We start from the raw sequence: 15,162 nt of genomic DNA on the forward strand, positions 1-15,162 counted from the left end.
GGCCCTAGTAGGAGGTGCGCAGGAGGAGTCCTACTCCTACCGGGAGTAGGACTCCCCTCCCTTTCCTTGTCCAAGTAGGAGAGGGGGAAGGAGAGAAGGAAAGGGGGGAGGGCGCCGCCCCTCCCACCTTGTCCAATTCGGACTAGGGGGAGAGGGGGCGTGCGGCCTGCCCTGGCAGCCCCTCCTCTTCTCCACTTTAGGCCCATGAGGCCCATTAACCCCCCGGGGGGTTCCGGTAACCCCCCGGTGCTCCGGTTTTATCTGAAACCTCCCCGGAACACTTCTGGTGTCCGAATATACCCGTCCAATATATCAATCTTTATGTCTCGACCATTTCGAGACTCCTCGTCATGTCCATGATCACATCCGGGACTTCGAACTAACTTCGGTACATCAAAACTCATAAACTCATAATATAACTGTCATCGAAACCTTAAGCGTGCGGACCCTACGGGTTCGAGAACAATGTAGACATGGTCGAGACACGTCTCCGGTCAATAACCAATAGCGGAACCTGGATGCTCATATTGGCTCCTACATATTCTACGAAGATCTTTTATCGGTCAGACCACATAACAACATACGTTGTTCCCTTTGTCATCGGTATGTTACTTACCCGAGATTCGATCGTCGGTATCCCATACCTAGTTCAATCTCGTTACCGGCAAGTCTCTTTACTTGTTCTGTAATACATCATCCCGCAACTAACTCATTAGTTGCAATGCTTGCAAGGCTTAAGTGATGTGCATTGCCGAGAGGGCCCAGAGATACCTCTCCGACAATCGGAGTGACAAATCCTAATCTTGAAATACGCCAACCCAACATGTACCTTTGGAGACACCTGTAGAGCTCCTTTATAATCACCCAGTTACGTTGTGATGTTTGGTAGCACACAAAGTGTTCCTCTGGCAAACGGGAGTTGCATAATCTCATAGTCATAGGAACATGTATAAGTCATGAAGAAAGCAATAGCAACATACTAAACGATCGGGTGCTAAGCTAATGGAATGGGTCATGTCAATCAGATCATTCAACTAATGATGTGATCCCGTTAATCAAATAACAACTCTTTGTCCATGGTTAGGAAACATAACCATCTTTGATTAACGAGCTAGTCAAGTAGAGGCATACTAGTGACACTCTGTTTGTCTATGTATTCACACATGTATTATGTTTCTGGTTAATACAATTCTAGCATGAATAATAAACTTTTATCATGATATAAGGAAACAAATAATAACTTTATTATTGCCTCTAGGGCATATTTCCTTCAGCTACATGATCCCCAGCCGATCTCTGCTTGATATCATCCACAACTATCTTGCAATCCGACACCACTTGGATCTTCTAAACATATAAATCCTCCGCGATTGCCAGCGCCTCTCTGACTGCCATAGCTTCCAACATAACAGGATCATGGATGTGCTGAAATGTGATAGCAGAAGCCCCGAGAAAAATTCCATCAGCATCCCTACAAACTACTCCAATAGCACCAAAGTTTTCATTAGAAATTGCAGCATCAACATTCATCTTCACATATCCCTGGGGCGGGGGTAGCCAATGACTCGGCCTAGCAGCCCGTCCCATGTTATTCGGTAGTGTTGGTTTTGATAGTATATCAATATCCCTTAGAAACGCCCTGATAAAGTGATGGATCTGTAGTGGGCTGTCATAGATTTCTTCATGTATTGCCTGTCGCCTAGCCCTCCATATTGCCCATAGAGTGACCACCATGTGTGTGAACTCTTCATGCGTCAATAATTCATGCACTGTGAATATCCAGTTTTTAGCATTTAAGTTCAAGTTGTCACACATCTTTTCCACCATCTCCTCTGATGACAAAGACCACACACACCTTGCGGAGATGCAGTCGATTAAAGCGTGTTTCCAGCCATCTTCCGCCGAACAGAATGGGCAGATTGAACTTGTGGCCATATGCCGGTGATGAAGATTGTCCGCTGTTGGTACCGAGTCCCTACATAATCTCCAGACAAAAATTTTCAGTTTTGAAGGGACTTTGGTGTTCCACAAGGACACCCACGCCTTCATCTCTCGACCTGAAGCCGACGACCCTTCTGTACCAGCAAGTAAATTTTCCCTTTGGCTCTTTAACTTGAAGAGCATCTTATAAGCTGAGCTTACTGAAAACTTTCCACGTCGATCTTCACCCCAAGCCCAAAAGTCATTGATCCTCTTGGTACACAGTGGGATAGATAGTATGGTTGTAACGTCGATTGGAATGAAGACCCTTCTCAGCTCCTCCTCCCGCCATGCACTGGAAGAAGCACCCATGAGGTCTGATACATGTTGCGGTGGACCATTTACCAGTGAAGCGACCAGTCTCATCATGCCCGGCCTGGGAAACCAGTTTTGCGTCCATATGTTGGTGTTCTCACCTGTTCCAATCCTTCTGATAATGCCGTGTGCAATGACATCTCGCTTGTCCAGGATTGCCCTCCAAATCTGCGAGGGATGAGCCCCAAGCTCAGAATCTAATAAAGAAACAAAGGGGTAGTACACCGCCTTTAATATCCTTGCACTCAGCGTCGAAGGCCCCTCAATCAAGCGCCATGGTTGTCTTGCCAAGAGCGACAAATTGAATAACTCGATGTCCTTAAAGCCTAAGCCTCCCAAAGATTTTGGTGTGGTGCATACATCCCATGAGACCCAACACGGCTTCCTTTTGCCCCTCTTGCTTCCCCACCAGAACTGACGGATCATTGACATCACATTCTCACAAATACCACGTGGCAACCTGAAGCATGCCATAGAATAAACCGGGATTGCTTGGGCAACTGCTTTTATCAACACTTCCTTTCCCGCATACGATAATAACTTCTACATCCACCCTTTGATCTTTTCCCAAACTCTATCTCTCAAATACTTAAAAGTTCCATTCCTTGAATGACCCACATCTGTAGGCATGCCTAGGTACCTCTCACTCAATTGTTCATTATGCACACCGAGAGAAGCTTTTATGCTATCTCGAACAGCTTGAGAGCATCCCTTGCTGAAAAAAATTGATGACTTTTCATTGTTGACCCTCTAACCAGAAGCGTTACAATAGGTAGTCAACAGGTTTGACACAGTGGTCGCCCCCTCATTACTCGCTTTGAATAGCAGCAGGCTATCATTAGCAAAGAGAAGATGGTTAACAACCAGAGCTGTCGGAGCCACCTGTACTCCCACAAAATGCGATGACTGAGTTCCAGATTTCAAGAGGCACGAAAGGCCCTCCGCTGCAATCAAAAAGAGATACTGGGAGATTGGATCTCCCTGTCGAATACCCCTGGTGGGCTTAAACTGGTCCAATTTCTCTTCGTTGAATAAAACTGAAAATGATACTGACTTTATCATGCCCATAATCACATCAATCCACGATTTAGCAAAGCCAAGCTTACTCATTATCGCCTCCAAATATGCCCATTCTAACCTGTCATACACCTTCATCATGTCCAGCTTCAAAGCAAAGTGACTATTGGACTTGGCTTTGCTCCTCTTCATAAAGTGTAAGCATTCGTAGGCACATATGATGTTATCCGTGATCAATCTTCCAGGAACAAACGCGGATTGTTCTTCAGAAATGATATCGGGCAAGATTTGCTTCAACCTATTCGCCACCACTTTTGATGCAATTTTGTACAGAACATTGCATAAACGAACGGGCCGAAATTGAGTAAGGACAGTTCGGTTCATTACCTTTGGGAATAATACCAAGAAAGTATCGTTTATACACTCCGCACTTTCTTCCCCCTTAATGATTCGCATCACGGCCCTGGTAATTTCTTCACTACACACATCCCAATGCCTCTGATAAAAATGTGCCGAAAAGCCATCCAGGCCAGGCGATTTTGTGGGCAACATTTGAAATAGCTCCACTTTGACCTCGTCACCAGAATAGGGAGCACAGAGGATATCATTCATATTAGGTGTAACTTTACGAGGCACATGTTCAAGCACCGCCTCCATGTTTGTTACTCCCTCTGACGTGTACAGGTCTTTGTAAAAATTTGAAATACGAATTTTCAGTTCAACCGGGTCATCCACCGTGATGCCCAAAGCACTAGACAGAGATTTGATCATGTTTTTCTTCCTCCTCATGCTTGCCCTCATGTGGAAGAATTTTGTGGTCTTGTCTCCTGCCGCTAGCCAATCAATTCTCGATCGTTGGCGCCAAAGAATTTCCTCTCTGTGATACATCTCCACAAGCCTCTCATGAATCTTTTGCTCGATATGGCTAGGGCCGGTACGCAACGGGTCATCTCTAAATCTCCCCAGCTCACTTTTTAACCTTTGTATCTCAGCTCTAACTGACCCAAAAGTGAATTTATCCCACCGCCTCAGACTTTGGGATAACGAAAATAGTTTCTGCTTGACGTCCTCCACTCGGTGGCTGGGTTGTCCCGCTGTCCAGGCTCCTTGGATTTCCTCTTTCAGACCTTCATGAGACTCCCAAGCAACTTCATACCTAAAAATTTTACTTGGGGCTGTTTGTATATTGAGTGTATCGTTGAGCTCAAAATATATCGGATAATGATCAGATGTAGCTACATCCAGATGTGTCAAACTTGCATTTGGAAAACGGGAGCTCCATTATGCTGAAGCAAGTGCACGGTCCAGCCTCACTCGAGTGTATGTTCCACCTGTAACCTTCTTTTCGAAGGTCCAAAACCTGCCCTTGAAGCCCAAGTCCATTAGCATGCACACATCAACCATGTCCCGAAAAGCCTGGATCTGAGCATTGCTTCGCTATCCCACTCCCTCGTGTTCATCCGGACGAAGAACTTCATTGAAATCGCCAATACAAAGCCATGGAATATTGCTTGAAACGCTTATATTCTTTAAAGTGTCCCATGTTTGGGGCGCAAATGAGTTTGAGCTTCCCCATATACTACTGTCATTCTCCACGGATCCGAACCTGGGTCAAGTACTTCCACATCAACATGGTAATCCGAGTAACCCAATACATTTATTTTTATTGAATTGTTCCAAAAAAGGCCTATGCCTCCACTCCTATACCAACGCTATTAATAGCAAAAGCATTATCAAAGCCTATTGAACTTGCTAAATTCTCTACCCTTGCCTTGCCAATCTATGTTTCTAAGATACAAAACAAACTAGGGGCATAATTCTTCGCTAAATCGCGAAGTTCACGAACTGTCGAGGCCTTGCCCGCGCCCCGGCAGTTCCAGCAGATGTAACTCATTGTGCCCGGTGGCGCTCCCCTTGAGAGCCCGCCGATAACGCAGTAGTTGTTTCAGTTGCACCACCCTATCCTTCCGCTGCTTGCTGGCCTGAAATCTTCTTTGGCCTTTTAATATTCTTCCGTGGGGAGACATAAACCGGAGGTAGTGGTGGTACACCCGTAGGAGTCCTATCTGCCAGGGCAACCGCACCCTTACTTCCTTCATCATCCACAGGGTTGAGGATGATTTGCCCCCGGGTCGCCACGTGCACATTGTCCTCGGACATGCGTTTGTTGTTGGTCCTGGCTTCTGGTTCTTTTGGACTTGAATCGAGCTCCATCCGTGTCGTGCAAGATTTCTCATTAACATCTGTATTTTCAGTAGATGATGCGGACGCAGCATTCAGAGTCAACGCCCTTCCTTTTCCTCCATCTACCCTGCCATCATTGACCATCTCCTCTTCATGGGGATGAACCCCCGAGTTCCTATTCCCCTCCGTGTGGGCGTCCCTCGCTACTGTTCCTGAGCGATCAGTAGCATCCCCCCTTCCTCGAGCTGGAGCAAAGCCACGTGATGTGCCTCCACGGCCTCTCCCTCTCCCACCCCGAGTAGGGTATCCACCCCCATGGGTTGTGTGTACATTACTGAGCGACGTTGTGCAATCATCCAGCTTCCCCACTTCATGTCTTCAGCTTTCCAAACACCCATGCCGCATTCCTCATAGCCATGGCCCATCATCCCACAAACCTTACAAAAGAAGGGAATCTTTTCGTACTTAACAACCATCATCCGTCTACCTTCTCCTTCCATAGTCAGCGGTGTGAAAACGGGTCAATGGCTTCGCTGTCAAGACCTTTGCACGAACACGGACATAATCCCCCTCATAGAAAAGGGTAGGCCTTAGTTGAACCTCACGAACCTTGCCAATCCTGCGAGCTAGTTCATCCACCACTGACTCATGCCGATAGAGGTTTGGAATCTTGTGTATTTGTGCCTAGACAGACAGCCCATCTAGTACCACATCCTCAGGGTCCGTCTTGCCGTCATAGTCCTCAATGATTACCCCAAGCCCCCTGAAGAGCCAAGGTCCTCTATGCACGACCCTCTTCCAATCTCCAAGGCAGAAAAATTGGAAGATGAACAAATTCTCTCCCGCCTCACGGAATTTTGGAGTCTGAGCTAGCCCCCATATGAACATCATATTGTCGAAGAACGTCGTGGAGCTAAAAGGCCTGGCGGTATTTACCCGTGCAATCGCCATCCACTTGGCCTCCACCTCGAACCTCTAGGCATCCTCCTTCCCAATGACAACCTCATCCAATTCATCCTCCATTAGAACCATGTTCTTCAGCATCTCCTCTAGATCAATCTCAGGTTTCTTTCCCGTCTGTGACGAGGACCCCCCTGCGGCGGCCATGGCGGCAGCCCAGGCCCTTGACTCACAGCCGAGGCTACTGGAGAACTCCCTCGCCAGCCCTGGATGGGACGGCGACTCGGTATCGATCGATATCAGCCTTCTTCCTCGGCAATCTCGAGATCGCCCGAGGCGGTGCTGTAACCCTAAGCAAGAGGGTACAAAAGTGCAGTTGGACCCTCGTTAACAAAAAATAATTTTTTTTTTCAAGTTCGATGAATGTTTATTAAGCTATTGCCGCTTGAAATAATCAGTGACAGCAGGATAGCTCGGGTGCCTCGGGACTTTGCATGTAAACTTGAAGGTCGTGATCTGGAGGCCTGTAGAGGTCTCTGTTTTTTTGCGATTTTAGCTTTTGCGTTCAGTGCTCAACGCGACTCGTGGGCCGGCCCAACTGAGCGCGTAGCGAGCGCCAGGGAGAAGTTCGGGCGCCTGAAGCGCCCGATAGGAGCTCTCCCGCTGGAGCAGCTCATCTGGCCATGTCTGGGCCCACTCTGCTAAAGCATTTTGAGCCCATGAGCAGTCAGGCCCATCCGTTTCCGTCTGAATCCCCGTGTACCACGACCGCGAGGCGGCGGATGGCGAGGCGGCGACCGCCGGCGAGAGAGACGAGGGATCCCGACGTCGCCCGGTCGGGAGGCGCGACTACTCCTCCTACGCCTCGCGCTCGCCGGAGGCACTGCTGCCCTTGACCCTGGCCTTCCCTCCCCCAGTAAGCGCGCACCATTCCGAAGCGTCTGCCTACTTCGATTTAGTTTGGTTAAAGCATCTGTGTCGCGCCTACTTCGATTGTTGCTTAGCAGTATGTGGATCCAGGTTCGATTATCTGAAGAAAAAGCTGGCTTCCAGGTTTCGATTTGAAGGGCATTTGGTCTGGGATCTCTTCCTGCAGTGTTCGAGATGGGCAATCAGTTCCTTCAAGAAGCACATATGCACCACACTGGGCACGGGCCATGTCATATATCTTTTGGGATAGGGGTGGTGACAAGCATTGGAACCCAGGGCGGTCGCCCATAGCGTGGATACTTTCTCTTTTAGAATTTTTTATTGATTTTAGGCTTGGCCCTGGTTGTTTCTTCCTCAGTTTGTCCCATCCCACTTAGAGGCTGCATCAATGTTTAACATCATTCGCATATCTTCCTTGTTAAGGAATCGGTTATATACCTTTTTTTCTTTGTAGAAATCAACCGCACATCTCATTATTTTTGTTGGTACATTATCGTGTGGATAGATATGTAGGTTTGCTGCCTAAAAAGAGCAGATGTGGTGATGCAATTGGGGCTAGGGTGAGTGTCTGTTGCGGCATTAAGATAGTGATGCAATCGCGGCTACAACTACTGGTTTTTGTCTTTTGTGAAGTTATCTTGTACATCGGTGCAACTAGTGCTCATGCATACATCATGTAGGATTGCGTGCTCGCAACATTGCCAACCATGCGCCAGATAGCACCACAAGATCAAATTCACCGGCATGTATTAACCCATTGATTATATGACATGTCATCACGACACCTGTCCACAGGAGGACTCTTTGTAGTAGAATTCTTGGTATGCATGACAGCATGCCATAAATCAGTGAAACTGTTGCATGTTATAAATAATGAAGCTGGCCAATAAATTACCTTATTTACCCTTCAGACTTTTTCTTGAGGAATCATCTTAAAGCAGCACATCACCATTTGGTTTGTTTTGAAATTTGATAATTGAGACTTGAGACCCTTTAGGACTTGGAAGTTCTAATTATTGCAACTGAAGTATTGATATGTTTGCTAATTAATAGGTGAATGGCCTGCTTGCTTTGTTTCTTTCATATGAACACTAGGTACTGAATGAAGAAAAAAATAGTACTGTGGGCGAGAGCTAGGGAGAACATGCATGTGCCCTACATGCGCCTTAGGTAAATTTGGAGCCATGAACATACTGAGAATACATGTGAACATATAGCCATCATTATTACATCGTTCATCACTAGTCACCAAAAGCAAGCGTGGTGATAGAGAACAGATAACATGAAGTCATGACGGGAAGGGTTCACACCTTCTTAGACCATGTACAATGCAAGATGCTTAGAGAGGTGCTTAGTAAAACAAACTGTGTTTTTCTTAAGCACCGGTGCTTATATCTGTGACAGGGGTGCATAATTAAGCATCTGCTCTCTACAGATAAGCACCGGCTTGCATTGTACATGGTCTTGCATGTTCGTTACATTGGAAACTGAAGAAGCACAAGAGGACAAAATAATGATGTTAACTTTTGTATTTCTCAAGTAAGTATATCTTGTTCAACCTCCCTGTCCAAATACAGGTCAGCTTTTGAATAAAAACTTAGATAGAGTCTACTTAAATTCTTGTCCTTTTCTGATATCGTCTGGTATATAGTGTCTATCTTTTGCCCTTGGTGAAGGTCTCACGCCAAAAGAAGGTATTAGATCCATATATGGTTAGATCCACCACAAACATTGGCAGACTTTGTTTCCGCCCCATAGGGTCTCACTGACCTGATGGAAAATCTTTCAGTTTTAGTTCTTGATCGAGATCCGGTTTCCCTGTGGACCATCTCCAATACGCTTGCTAGATTCAACTTCAAAGGTGCACACTTCAATCCCAAGCATCTCCACTTCGTATTTTCCCCTTCCTGTCCAAAAAGGAAGTTGTTTTTAGAGGGAGAATGAAAGATAGTATTCATGGGGCTACTATAAAAGGCACGATTTGATATCTGTTGCACAAGATTTTGCATATTCATGGGGCTACTATAAAAGGCACAATTTGATATTTGTTGGTGTCTTCTATCCATAGTCACATCTGATCGAATTTCAGATATTTCATATTTCTGCTGTTTGGTGGGGAGTTTGGGTGTACGGCTGTTTGGCTAGAAATTTGGGTGTACATCTGTTTGGCAGGAAGTTTGGGTGTACGGCTGCTTGGCGTGAAGTTTGGGTTTACGGTTGTCCGGTGGGACAATTTATACGTTCTATTCATTATGATCTGGACCACTAATTAACGGTTGGATGGCTTTCGTGTGTGGATATAGAACGCTTCTCATGACGTGAAGCTTGGCGAGCTATGGCCCTACATGGCAGTGAACCTGTCCTCGGTATCATACTATCATGTATAGCTCGTACGACCATCATATATATGTGGAGCATTTCCGTAGATCTATGACATTTTAAACAGAAAGGAAACAGATGCAGTTCCCATATAGGATATAGTGTTACTGCGTCACCCTGACCATTAGATTATATAGCATATGTGTGTGTAATATATTGTGTGAACTTCACAGTTTGAACGGAGGCAGCATATGTAGTTCGTAATGGGATATAGCTAGCTGCTAGTTACTGGGCCGCCCTTCCAAGTGCTATTAGATTGCAGAAAGTGTTGGATTATGTGGTCAAATGAGAAAAATCACATACCAAGTAGCTATATTAGTCCTTAGAAGATACTCACTTGTTGCAATAGTACGTGCAGGTTGGGATATAAATATAACTATATTTGGACATGATAACACGGTGTTTACTCTCCAAAATTTTGAGTCTAACTTCTACTGTTTTGTAGTTCTTCCATTCGAAATAGTGGAAGAGGCCCTAGATTCCCTTAAAAGGGGGGTTGCTAAAAATGAGGAGCTTGATTTGGTAGTAGCGGAAGTTCATCCTGGCAATGCAGAGATGGACACCTTGGTGCTATTTCACCACATCCTGAATGCACTTGAAGTGCCTCTCATCAGTAAGCATTTGTATTCAGAGCTGTATTGTTTTAAGAATTTTTTTTCCATCCCAAACTCATTAATCTAAGAGTGTTGTTTCTTGGTTGCAGCTATGTGTGCCTATGATGAAGCAGTCTCCGCACGCATGACCCTTGCAACATGCTTCAATGTGGTTAAGCCGTTGGATACTGAAACCGTCAATTTTCTGAGGATGAGAGCACTTCAACACAGGTCTATTAAAAATCACAGGTCTGAAACTGAGGATGAAAAACAAGATGCGTTGAACGCGAATGTCTATTCAGAGGATCTGGGTTGGTTCTTATGGAGCAGTGAGCTCCATGAGAAGTTCTTGCAGGCTGTTGAAGTGCTTGGGGCGTGTAAGGCTATCTGCACTTGGCATAAATTAGTCGTTTGTTATGTTTAACAGCTGAAAAAGCATGACCTTTGAGTGTCTGTTTTCTTTTTGGCTAACAGCTGCTACGGCTCGGAACATTCACCAGTACATGAATGCCAAGGATTTGAATTTGACCATACAGCATGTTGCAAGCCATCTCCAGGTGGGTGATCGATTTAGTTTACCTCAACTGTGGTATTGCCGGTACATCAATAGGGGCACTATGTACGTTTTTTTGTTAATTTTTTTTGTTTAATAGACGATCATAAGTAGTAGAAGCTGACAACCTATGCATGCTAGTTAGTTTAAACTGACTGAACATTTGGCATTTGAGCCTTATATTTTTCTTTCATCCTATGCACTTTCCCGAACCTTTTGCTTTTGCCACTAATTAAGATGATATTGTCATTCTGCTATAGCCTTGAAGTTCGATGGCATGGCCATTGTTCTGTCCAGTCATTGGTTCCCACCACTACAGCTGACTATCCCCCTTCTGTGGCCATTGGCTATTGATTGCCACTGCCAACCTGATCCCCCCATGCATGAATATTTGGTAGAGATGGAAGCTACTATGCACTTTCCATTTCTGCACATATATATTGATTAACCAACAGAATGGTTGCAGCATTGCCTAAACTAATCTTGCAGAACCAGCTAATTGCAAGAGATCTGATCATGGTGGTCATAATTACATGATTCCTGAAGTTGCAGGTGTATGCCACCGCTTGGTCATCACCTTTATCACTGTTTTGTACCCTGGCACGTTAAGTACCAGCAGCTAGTGCTGCTCGGACAAAGTCACGGTCTCCGAATCTGACTCGGATTCGGATTTCTGATTCGGCAAGATTTTGAGGAACACGGTAACTAACGCATGGAGGCTGAGTGACCAAAGAAATTGATGTTACCTGCAGATGAGTCCTTTTACCAACTCATGTGCTCATTAACATACAGTGATTGGGCAAAAGGGAAAAAGGTAGAGGGGAAACAAACACCTACTGGAATAGCAACAACAACATAATAATTAATTTTTTATTATTGGTTTGATCTTAGTGTGAAAAATAAAACATTTCCCTCTGCTATTTATTTTGTGTAAATATAGGTTCTGCATTGTTCAATCAATTGGGTAATTTTCTGTGGCAACAGTGTCCGACTTCACAAAATTTTAAAGAACTATGTGCACACTGTTGAACTGTTGAAGAAACAAATAGGAAGAGAACTTTATTTAATATTTGACCTTTTAATTCATACCCCAGTAAAAGTTCACACAGTTACTAGCAGGCTTGCATGCTAAATACAAGGGTCAAGATTCCATTTTAACTGAATAAACTTGGAAGGAAAGAATGTTTCCACCTGATACTCTACTATGTGTCCTTTGTTATTTCTTTATTTTCCAGAAGAAACACATGTACATGGATGTCTCATACCTGCGTCAGTACTCAGTAGTCTGTACTCTCTGTCTCTGCATGCCATGGAGATTAAGTTTTGTATATGGTGCTCTAGATAAGATTTCAAATTCCAAACCATGCAGCTTCAGGAGTAGATTTTGTTAGAGAACCAATCACAATTGGAAAAAAAACTTTATGCATGTTAGCACCGAATTCGTAGTATTCAGACTATCCAAAGCATTATTATAACGCAGTTTACCAAATTGACTGATTAATAATTGTTATCACGTTAATGGGAATTTTGTGAACAATGTACTACTTTATAGGTATTTTCTCCTTTATTGGTTAAATTAGGGGCTTATTGACGTAACTTTGGTCTACCCTTAGCTGATGCTAGCAGTAGGGCTTTGGCTTCTTTTTGGCCTTGTTGTGACTGTTTGTGCTTTCTTGGCACTCTCCTAATACAAAACGAAACACGTCCGGGTGCTTGTTTGAGAAAAAAAAATACATACTCCACAAGTTTCAAGTTGATCTATTTCAGCGTTGTTATGCTAAAACACTATAATTTCTTCATTACGCTCACTTTCTATATTGTGATGTGTGATCCCTGTCTTGAATGTTCTGTTCTGTATTGTGATGCAGAAACACCGGCTGCGAGCGCAGAGGCAGAGGTTATCTCACGATGAAGAGGGCTATCAACATTATGCCAGCATGAAGGAATTTTCTGAGATGATGTCATCAGCATACAAGGCACCCAGTGCTAAACCCAATAATCATTTGGCAACAACCCAGACGCAGTTCACACATGGGGTTGCCTCTTCTATCTGGGACATGTACCCTGGGATGGTGTGGCCACACATGGAGGGAAGTTCAGCAGCCTCTGCTATGTGGTACAATTACCCCGGAAAGCAGTGGGGACAAGTGGGGGAGAGTTCGGCTGGAGCACGAGTTTCTCAGACTAATGCACGTCCACCTCCAGTTCTGACACATGGTACCAAATCTATCTGGGACTGGTACCAGGAGAGCCTGCAGTACTATAATGAGAGCCTGTCATACAAACGCGAGGTGCTGCCTGTACAGAGCAAAGCACTTGATGGATATGGACGCGAGATTTTCATCAACCTGGAGAGAGAGGAGATCAGTCTTACTGAAGCAGCAGGCAAGATTGTCATCAACCTAGAGAGCGATGACATGCAGAAAGACACCAAGGACGATGTGCACACCGCAGTTACTCCACAGGAAGACACAATGAACGAGGTGCACGCCGCAGTTACTCTGCAGAAAGACACCATGGACGAGGCGCACGCCGCAGTCACTCCACATGAAGTGAACGAGGTGCCTGCTGCAGCCATGGGCGCTGGTTATCTGGTGGATCTAGCAGGCAATGCCCTGCTTGACGGTATAGACAACTACCACCCCACCGCAGAGAATGCGCAGTCTGAGCCTTTCAGTGACTGGGATTGGGAAGAGGTGGAGAAATTCTTGACGAACCAGATGGAAGGACCGGGGCAGGAGCAGCAAGGCATTGAACTAGTGGATCTGCTCCAGGTAGACGGCATTTGACCAGAGGAACTGCTCCAGGTAGACGAAGCCTGGAACCAGGCGCTTCAGCAGGCAAACCCGGCAAACGTCGTCGAGGACGAACCCATGGCTGAAGAGCCCGCCGCTGGAGACGCCCCGGTGTCCGATCCTGCGAACCAGTCCGGCGTCGCCGGCAACGTGTTCGGGGTCTGGAGCCCGCAGTTTGCGGGCGACGACTACGGCATGCCGTTCTAGGCCTGCCAGAAGAGGGGCAACTCAAGAACTGCTTTTATTTTAGTAACAATAATAAGACTGGTGAAGTATAAGCAACAAAGGTTCCTAGGGAGAAATCCCCAGGAGATATATGGGAGAGCTGTTGATGCTCGGACATGTTTCCAGTGCTCTGTGGCATTGGTTAAACCCATTCGTTAATTGGTTTCCAGACTTCTACATATTATCTTCCTCTGTGATGCATTATGACTTTATATAATTCTATACTTATGTCAGTTCTATCTTTTTTTTGCGAGGTTTGTGTCAGTTCTATCTAGTCTAGGGTTTTTGTTCTTCGAACAAAGGAGCACCAGGCTTTTTGTCTGGCTTCTTTGATTCAATCCAACACAAGTTTTTTTTTGGGGAGGATTCGAGTCCTTAGAATAAATGCTGGATTGCTAAACTTGGAAACTGAGTTTCAAAGGTTGGAGAGGAACACAATCAGGGAGCTGGACACACTTGATTGGATTGTACCTACTAAATCACGCATCAATGAATAAAATCATGTGTGTTGTTCTGGTCTTCTCCTTTTGGTTCAGATTAACGTGGGGATTATTGGAATGGGTCATCATCATAGATGTAGAGGTAAACAAAAGTTATGCAACTGATACAAATTTACAGAAAGTTCTGTAAAGTATGCAACGAAAAATAACTGCATGGACCAAAAGAAAAGGTAATAAAATAGCTCCATCTTTTACTGGTTTGTTACTGCAATTGCCACCATCTTCACGAACAGAAGATCTACTCCTGGACTTTGCAGGGCTGCTATTTGCTGACTTTGCAAAACATCAGTTCCTGAATTTAGCGGCACATTTACCTGGGACAATTTGTCAGATGCTGATACATGTCCTTTTAATGAGTTTGCATGCCGTGCTGGTTCAGACACTGATGCAGGTGAGCTCTTCACCTCGGATGTGAACTCATTCAAACTTAGTGAACCAAAAGTTTTCACTGTTGAAGTAGACTTCTGGCTAACAACATCCCTAACTTGATGATGGTTACGCGCCATATCACAGAAATTTAACCGACCGGCCAGCCTGCATCTGTTGGATTTCTCCCTGGGCTCATGTTGTGCTGTGTGTGTGTGTGTGTGTCTGTTGTATTGACATCTGGGTAACTACTGGAAAAGTTTCCAAATTTCCTCTCTCAAATAAATCTCCTTCCGTACATAGTTAACACGGCATCTTATATACGAAAAGACACCATTGACTCGGCTTCTTATATACGAAAAGACACACGAAAAGCAGTTCACCATGTCTAAAAAAGAGGGCTCTCAGGACCAGACGGCTCTCAT

General features: G+C 45.1%; 1 pseudogene; it reads left to right on the plus strand.

Annotated features, from left to right (window-relative positions):
- The first annotated feature begins 6,601 nt into the window (after nt 1-6,601).
- On the plus strand, nt 6,602-13,896 carry LOC123153547 (uncharacterized; annotated as a pseudogene).
- Nucleotides 13,897-15,162: the final 1,266 nt, after the last annotated feature.

This window comes from Triticum aestivum, chromosome 7A (genome assembly GCF_018294505.1).
Source record: "Triticum aestivum cultivar Chinese Spring chromosome 7A, IWGSC CS RefSeq v2.1, whole genome shotgun sequence".
In the NCBI taxonomy this organism is placed as follows: Eukaryota; Viridiplantae; Streptophyta; class Magnoliopsida; order Poales; family Poaceae; genus Triticum; species Triticum aestivum.